Below are 7,914 nucleotides of genomic sequence, written 5' to 3'. Positions count from 1 at the left end.
ATTAGGTTTTTTGACTGTAATGTACTAGAATGATGACATTTCAGTACTCTTACATATTGTACTCTTTGGAAGAAAGTTGCTATATGCAGTCCACACGTAAGGAGTGGAGAGTCATATTTCACCTTCTTGAGTAGGTTGTCTCTGCATAAATTATTTTCTACTTATTTATTTGTCCTATCATTTGATGTGGATTCATGGATCTTTATTTTATGCTTTGAGTTATAATCTAATACTGTGTTTTTTATTTTGTTGCTGCCTTCATTTTGAAAAATATTTTTGCCAGATATAGAATCCAAGGTTGACATATATTTTCTTTTAGTGCTTTAAAGATGTCCCATCAGTGTCTTCTTGCCTATGTATTTTCAGTGATAAATCTGCTGTCATTTTTTGTTCCTTGGGACATAACATGTGTTTTTCTCTGGCTGCACTTAAGATTTTATCATTGGTTTTAAACAATTTGACTATAATGTGTCTTGGTGTAGTTTTTCCCCATGTTTCTTCTGCTTTGTGTTTCTTGGAATTCTTAAAGTGTGGGTTTATAATTTTCATTAAGTTTGGAAAGTCTTAGCTATTACTTCTTTAAATATTTTTTCTTGCCACCCACTCTGTATCTCCTCCTTTAAGAACTCTGGTTATCTATATATGAGGTGGCTTGAAATTGTCCCACAGCATATTGACGTGCTGTTTACTTTTATTTTTAAAAAGTGTTTTTCATTTTTGTTAGCTTCTTTGCTATCCATGCCTTCAAGTTTACTAAATTTTCCTTCTGCAGTGTCTAATCTGCCATTAATCTCATCCAGTGTATTTTCTACTTACAGACATTCAACTTGGGACTTTAAAAACTATCTTCCATGTCTGTAGCTAACAATTTTGTATGTTCGAATAGTTTTAATAACTTAGTATTATAATCACTTTGCAAACAAAGGTCCTTGTAGTCACAGCTATGGTTGGACTATAAAGAAGGCTGAGTGCTGAAGAATCAATATTTTTGAACTGTGGTGCTGGAGAAGACTCTTTAGAGTCCCTTGGACTGCAAGATCAATGGAAATCAACCCATAACTTTCACTGGAAAGACTGATGCTAAAGCTGAAGCTCCAAGACTTTGGCCACCTAATGCAAGGAGTTGACTCATTGGAAAAGACCCTGATGCTGGGAAAGATTGAAGAGGATGAGATGGTTAGATAGCATTACCGACGCAATGGACATAAATTTGAGCAAACTCTGGGAGATAGTGGAGGACAGAGGACTGCAGTCCATGGGGTAGCAAAGAGTTGGAAATGTCTAGCAACTGAACAACAAAAACAACAATTATAATAACTTAGTGTTGCAATATCCCAGGGACAGGGGAGCCTGGTGGGCTGCCGTCTATGGGGTCGCGCCGAGTCAGACACAACTGAAGCGCCTTAGCAGCAGCAGCAGCAGCAGCAGAGTTACAATGACTTAGTATCCTTTGCTAATTCTAACATCTGCGCCATTTCTGGATCACTTTCAATTTACTTATGATTGCCTTTATTATGGGTCATGGTCTTCTGTCTCTTTCCATGCCTGATAATCTTTGATTGGATGCCAGACATTGTGATTTTCGCCTTGTTAGGGGCTTAAAATTTTTATGTTACTATAAATATTTTTGATGGCTTCCCTTGTAGCTCAGTCGGTAAAGAATCTGCCTGCAATGCAGGAGACCCACGTTCAATTCCTGGGTCGGAAAGATCCCCTGGAGAGGAAAATGGCAACCCACTCCAGTATTCTTGCCTGGAGAATCCCATGGACAGAGGAGCCTGGCAGGCTACAGTCCATGGGGTCGCAAGAGTCGGACACGACTTAGAGTCCAAACCCCCATCACCATAAATATTTTTAAGCTTTATACTAGGATGCAATTAAATGAGTTGGAAGCAGTTTAATTCTTGGAGTCCAGCATTTATAATTAGCTAGGTTGACCCATAGCCATGCTCATTCTCGGGTTAATATTTTCCCATCACTGAGGCAAGACCTTCCTGAATACTCAGCAAAATACTCTGTGAATTATGAACTTTACTGGTATGGCTGGTGAGAACTAGTACTATACCTGGCCATATGTGAACACTTAGGCGTTATTTCTTCTAATCATTTTGAATGAGTTCTTTGCTTGTCCTTAGGTCATTTTCTTTTACCCATGGCTGATTATTACTCTGCTGAGCCTTTGCAGAGGACCTTCTACAGACCCCTGGAGTTTTCTCTCTGTGCAGTTTACTCCTCTTTGTCCTATGACTCTAGCTTCCTCGGTCTTTCTGGACGCCTAGCTCTGTATCCTCAGAAAATCTCGAAAGCTGTGCCTTTGTTTCCCCTCCTGGGCTACATCCTGCAAACTCACTGTAGGAAGTTGTGGGGTTCACTGTGTTTGTCTCCTAAATTCAGGAATCACATTGCTTCATTGCCTAGTACCTAGTGTCATGATAACTGCTTTATATATTTTGTCTGGGTTTTTGGTTACTTCGGATGACAGAGTAAATCCAATTCCTGTCAACTGCATCTTGATTGGAAAATCTGCAGAGCTATTAAAAATGTACATGGTCAGATCCTAGACCTGGGATTCTGGTTCACTAGTAGGTCTGAGGTGAGCATCGAGCATTCAAGTTTCTGAATTGAGGAGACAAAAATCATAACAGCAGCAACCGATTAGCAAGCAATTAGCAAGCAATTAGCATTGGTGATTCTTATGTCCATCTCCTTCCACACAACTAAGAACTGTAGTATAGCATGAGAATAATAGTATTTATTATACTTTTCCAGTGAAGCATGCACCATGTTAGCTGTTTTACATGCTTTGTATAATTTCATTTTTGCAACAAGATGTTGATCAAGGTATTCTTAGCAGTGTATCTCAGAAGAGGAAACCAAAATTTAAGAAAGGATAGAAGGACAGCAAAGGAGAATAAGGAAAAAAGACCCTAGCCCTTTGTCACTTTGGGGCACTGAACTGCTTTCCACAGTCCACATCCTTACCCATCTGCAAGGAGCTCACTCTGATATTTGAACAAAGCAGGCAGCTGCTTTCAGAATCATTTTTATTCATTATGATGATTTACCGGGTTTTACTAACTCTGTCCTTGTGCAATTACTTTGCCATTTACAGATATCTTTTCCTTTCTTGGTTATGATATTTTTGTTGTTGCTCTTTCTGTCCTTTTAAAGAAAAATGGAACAATTATTAAACGCCAGCAAAGGAACATTTACAAAATCTCTGAGACATAAAGACTGTCTGTGTACCCATCAGCCAGCTCAAGAAAGAGTTGAATGGCTGTTTACAGATATTTCAGGTGGGACTAAGGTGCTTTGACTCAGTGCATAGACCTCAAACTCGACCCTTCCCTCTACCTTGGGTTGCTTTCACCTTTATTCTGAGCAAGCTCTCCAGAATGTTTTACTTCATAAAGTTCAGAGATCAGGGCCCCTTGTGAACAGGGCATGCTACTTCATATATCCTGAGGAATAGATGCTCTCAAAGGCATCATTTAGCTGTTTGCAGAAGAAGCAGCACTTTTGGCGATCATGTAGCAAACTGCATAGTTAATAAAAATAGAAATGCCTCCGAGGGAAGAATGGAGCATATGTTATAGTCTCAGGGAAGCAATATCTCATTTTCTGTGCCAAAACATCAGAAACTGTTTAGGAATTACATCAGGTAACTTCTCTACACTGGTGTTCTGGCCAAAAACAAAGCTGCCCTTGAGCACCACCTTTCTCACTGAAGATAAAACATGGCATCTGTTTTCTTTATCTTTCTCTCCAAAGGAAGTTACCTGCAGGCTTCATAAGTGGAATTGCAGATGTGTTGTTTTGTGGATGACACTTCCTTTCCCAAGCTGAGTGCATTGTGTTAATTCATACCATGAAGTTGGTCCCTACATGTGGTAGCTGTGATATTCTGGAGATGGTGCCAGGTGGAGGTGGGAGGATGTCTCAGAGTAAAAAGATTTTTTGAATTCATATGCACACCAAAGCTTGTGCATCTATATTGTTGTTCAGTCACTAAGTTTTGTCTGACTCTTTGTGACTCCATGGACTACAGCATGCCAAGCTGCCCTGTCCATCACTATTTCCTGGAGTTTGCTCAAATTCATGTCCATTGAGTCAGTGATGCTATCTAACCATCTCATTCTCTGTCATCCCCTTCTCTTCCTGCCCTCAATCTTTCCCAGCATCAGCGTCTTTTCCAGTGAGTCGGTTCTTTGCATCAGGTGGCCAAAGTATTGCAGCTTCAGCATCAGCCCTTCCAATGAATATCCAGGGTGGATCTCCTTTAGGATTGACTGGTTTGATCTTCTTGCACTCCAAGGGACCCTCAAGAGTCTTCTCCAGCACCACAATTCAAAAGCATCAATTCTTTGGTGCTCAACCTTCTTTATGATCCATCTCTCACATTAGTACATGATTACTATAAAAACCATAGCCTTGACTATAAGGACATTTGAGGACAAAGTGATGTCTCTGATTTTTGAATATGCTGTCTAGGTTTGTCATAGCTTTCCTCCCAAGGAGCAAGCATCTTTTAATTTCATGGCTGCAGTCACTGTTCACAGTGATTTTAGAGCCCCCCAAAATAAAATCTGTTGTCATTTCCACTTTCCCCCCTTCTATTTGCCATGAAGTGATGGGCCCAGATGCCATGATCTTAGTTTTTTGAATGTTGAGTTTTAAGCCAGCTGTTTCACTTTCCTCTTGCTTTCCTTCACTTTCCTCATCAAGAAGCTTGTTAGTTTCTTTTCACTTTCTGCCATCAGAATGATATCATCTGCATAGCTGAGGCTGCTGATATTTCTCCTGGCAATCTGGTTATTACATACATGTAGCTGCTTTGGGAATTAAAGGTATGAGTCAATTCAGTTTCTGAATTAATGGTAAGTGTTTACTGGTTTTGTTTTTTGTTTTTTTCCCAATCAAGAGACAACATGCTGTGATGAAGGGAATTTGTGACTTGTCGAGTTTTCTGACATTAAAAAATGGACATGCTACCCAAACTTGAGGATTGTTGGACTGGATCATCTTTAATCTTTCTTGTTGTCTACAATCCCATGACTATGTAACCTTGGATATGTCCACTGTATGCTCTGGGTTTTTCATGTATTCAGTTCCTAGGATTCTATCTCATGCGCCAGAATGTGTATCTTCCCTTAGCATTTTGAGCCGGGTATTTCCATGCGTTGCTGCTGAGACCCTCCCCAGAGTTCACCATGGGTCTTTGCTCCCCACTGAGCCTGAACTTTCCATGCCATTTTTAAACCCCTTGAGTCTTTCTGTGTTCTTTCACTCATTGCTTTCATAATCTCCTAATGACCAGACTATAGCATTTTATCCATCCTTCCCTCATCCCCCAAGTGATCTCTGAACTAGCACGACTCCATCCACCTCTCCTCCCATCACACAGTAAAAAGTCCAATTCCCATAGTGCCAATGATCTCAATTAGTTAGGGGTTAGGAGGAATGCCACATGATTTAACATATTCATACAAATTCATACAGTTATGACCGAGAGCACCACAGAGACAAACTCCCCTCATGCATTTACCTTTGTGAAAGAAAATGCTTATTAATCTCAATTATCCCTTAATTGGTAACTTTCAACAGTAAGGAAAAAAGATGTGAAAAAGTGCATATAGCTAGGAAGAGGAAATAATTTTTTGGGCACATACCCACCAAACAGGTGGGCCAGTCTGGACTAGAGTCTGTTCCCAAGGTCAGTATCACTCTTTCCCTCCCCGTCTTGTTTCCTTCCCCCTCTCCCCCCCTGCCTTGATTCCTTTCTCCCCTCCTTTCCCTCCCTTCCCTCCCCTCCCCCTCCTTCCCATCTCCCCTCCTCCCCTCCCTTCCTGTCTTCATTCTTCTACTTCAAAACACTGCACATTTTCACAAGTGCCAATATTTTTCACTGTGGCTCACCTATCAGGGAGGGCAGAGAGAGGAGAGGAAAGCTGTAGGCTGTTGACAGTAGTCGATATATTTTGTATAAAATCTGCTTGTGTCTATCTAGGATTTTCTTATTGGGAGTGTGGAGCAGAGTAGCCATGATTGTGAAGAATTAAGATTAAAGCATGGGCTGAAAATGTGAACTTTTGTAGCATTTATATCTCCACATATTCATTTAGACGTTTTATGGCTTCTAGAGCTTTTTCCTGCTCTGTGGGAAACAGTGAGTCAGTGGACTGGATAACAAAGTGAGATTTCTAGATCACGTTTATCCCGGAAGAATGGAGTGAGGGGTCTGGGCAAGCAGAGGTGGGAGACAGTGAGGGGATGCGGAAGGGTGCTGTGTAGCCAGGGGCTGAACCAGAGAGGTGGAGGGTACCTGGACACCATGCATCCTTCTCTGTAAGAAATTAGGGCTCAGTTTCCACTGGCTTGGGGTCAAATACTAGTTCCTGGGTGGTGGATGGGGCATGGCAAACTAGAGTCCTTGTGTTACTGGGATAAGGCTTTGGAAACTGGGACAGCCTGTGCTGAGGAGAAAGCAGGGTCTCCATGGGCAGGGAGGATAAACTGTGAAGTGGGCTGGGACAGGGGTGTTGGAAACCCAAGCAGCAGCCCTGGACTCCATATCCCAGGCCATCCTAATAGTGAACTTGGCCCAATGCTACTACCTTGTGCACGAGCGGCTGGAGAACAGAGGTCTTACCTGTCATAACTTGGGTTTGATTTGTTTAGTTTCCTGGTCTCTGCAGAGCTTAACCTAACTGGGGATCCAACAGAGCAAGAGGACATTAAGAATACCCATTTGGCAAATGGTGCAGAATCAGCATTCTTGCCTGGAAAGTCCCATTGACGGAGGAGCCTGGTAGGCTGCAGTCCATTGGGTAGCGAAGAGTTGGGCACGACTGAGCGACTTCCCTTTCACTTTTTACTTTCATGCATTGGAGAAGGAAATGGCAATCCACTCCAGTGTTCTTGCCTGGAGAATCCCAGGAACGGGGGAGCCTGGTGGACTGCCGTCTATGGGGTTCGCACAGAGTCAGACAGGACTGAAGTGACTTAGCAGCAGCAGCAGCAGAATCAATATGAAGACGGTCTGCACCGAAACACTGAAGCTCTGAGCATTTCACAGTAAGTTGAATGAATGATGTGGCCAAGCTCTGTTCATTTTTAACTTTTTAAACTTCCTGAGCTTATTTAAAATTTTGGACTAATCTTAGGCTCACAGAGAAGTTTCAGTAAAAGGACAGAGAGTCGTCAGTTGCATCTCACTCAGTTTCCCTTAATATTAACATCCCACATAACCAGTGTATAATAATCAAGCCCAGGAAATTAGCATTGGAATCATGCAATGAACCAAACTGCAGACCTTATTAGAATTCTACTAGATTTTCCATGAATGTCCCTTTCTCTTCTCTTTTCCCTCAAGATCCCATGTTACATCTAGTTGTTAATTTCTTTTCAATGTCCTCCAATCTGAGTGACTGCTTTTCCCATCTCTCATACCTTGACACTCTTTTAAGAGTTATGTGTGCTTCATCACTCAGTCATGTCCAACTCTGTGTGACCCCACAGATTGTAGCCCACCAGGCTCCTCTGTCCATGGGATTCTCCAGGTAAGAGTACTGGAGTGGCTTGACATTTCCTCCTCCAGTTTTGAAGAATACTGATTGATTATCTTATAGAATGTCCTTCATTTTGGGTTTGTTTGGTGCTTTCTAATGATTAGAATGTTGTGAGTTTTTGGAACAAATACTACGGAACTTACGTTGCGTCCTGTTTGGTGTATCCTATCAGGGGGTTTCTGATGTTGGCGTGTATCATTGCTGGTGCTAATCACCTTGATCACTTGGTTCAGGTAGTGTCTGCAGGGGTATTTGCTGTAAAGCTCCTATCTTCCCTTTCATAATTAATAAATAACTTGGGGTAAGATGTGTGTGCCTAGTTGCTCAGTAGCGTCTGACTCTTTGT

Source organism: Ovis aries, chromosome 22, assembly GCF_016772045.2.
Source record: "Ovis aries strain OAR_USU_Benz2616 breed Rambouillet chromosome 22, ARS-UI_Ramb_v3.0, whole genome shotgun sequence".
NCBI classification, from domain to species: domain Eukaryota; kingdom Metazoa; phylum Chordata; class Mammalia; order Artiodactyla; family Bovidae; genus Ovis; species Ovis aries.
The sequence above is the reverse complement of the archived record's forward strand: the minus strand, read 5'-3'. Positions refer to the sequence as shown.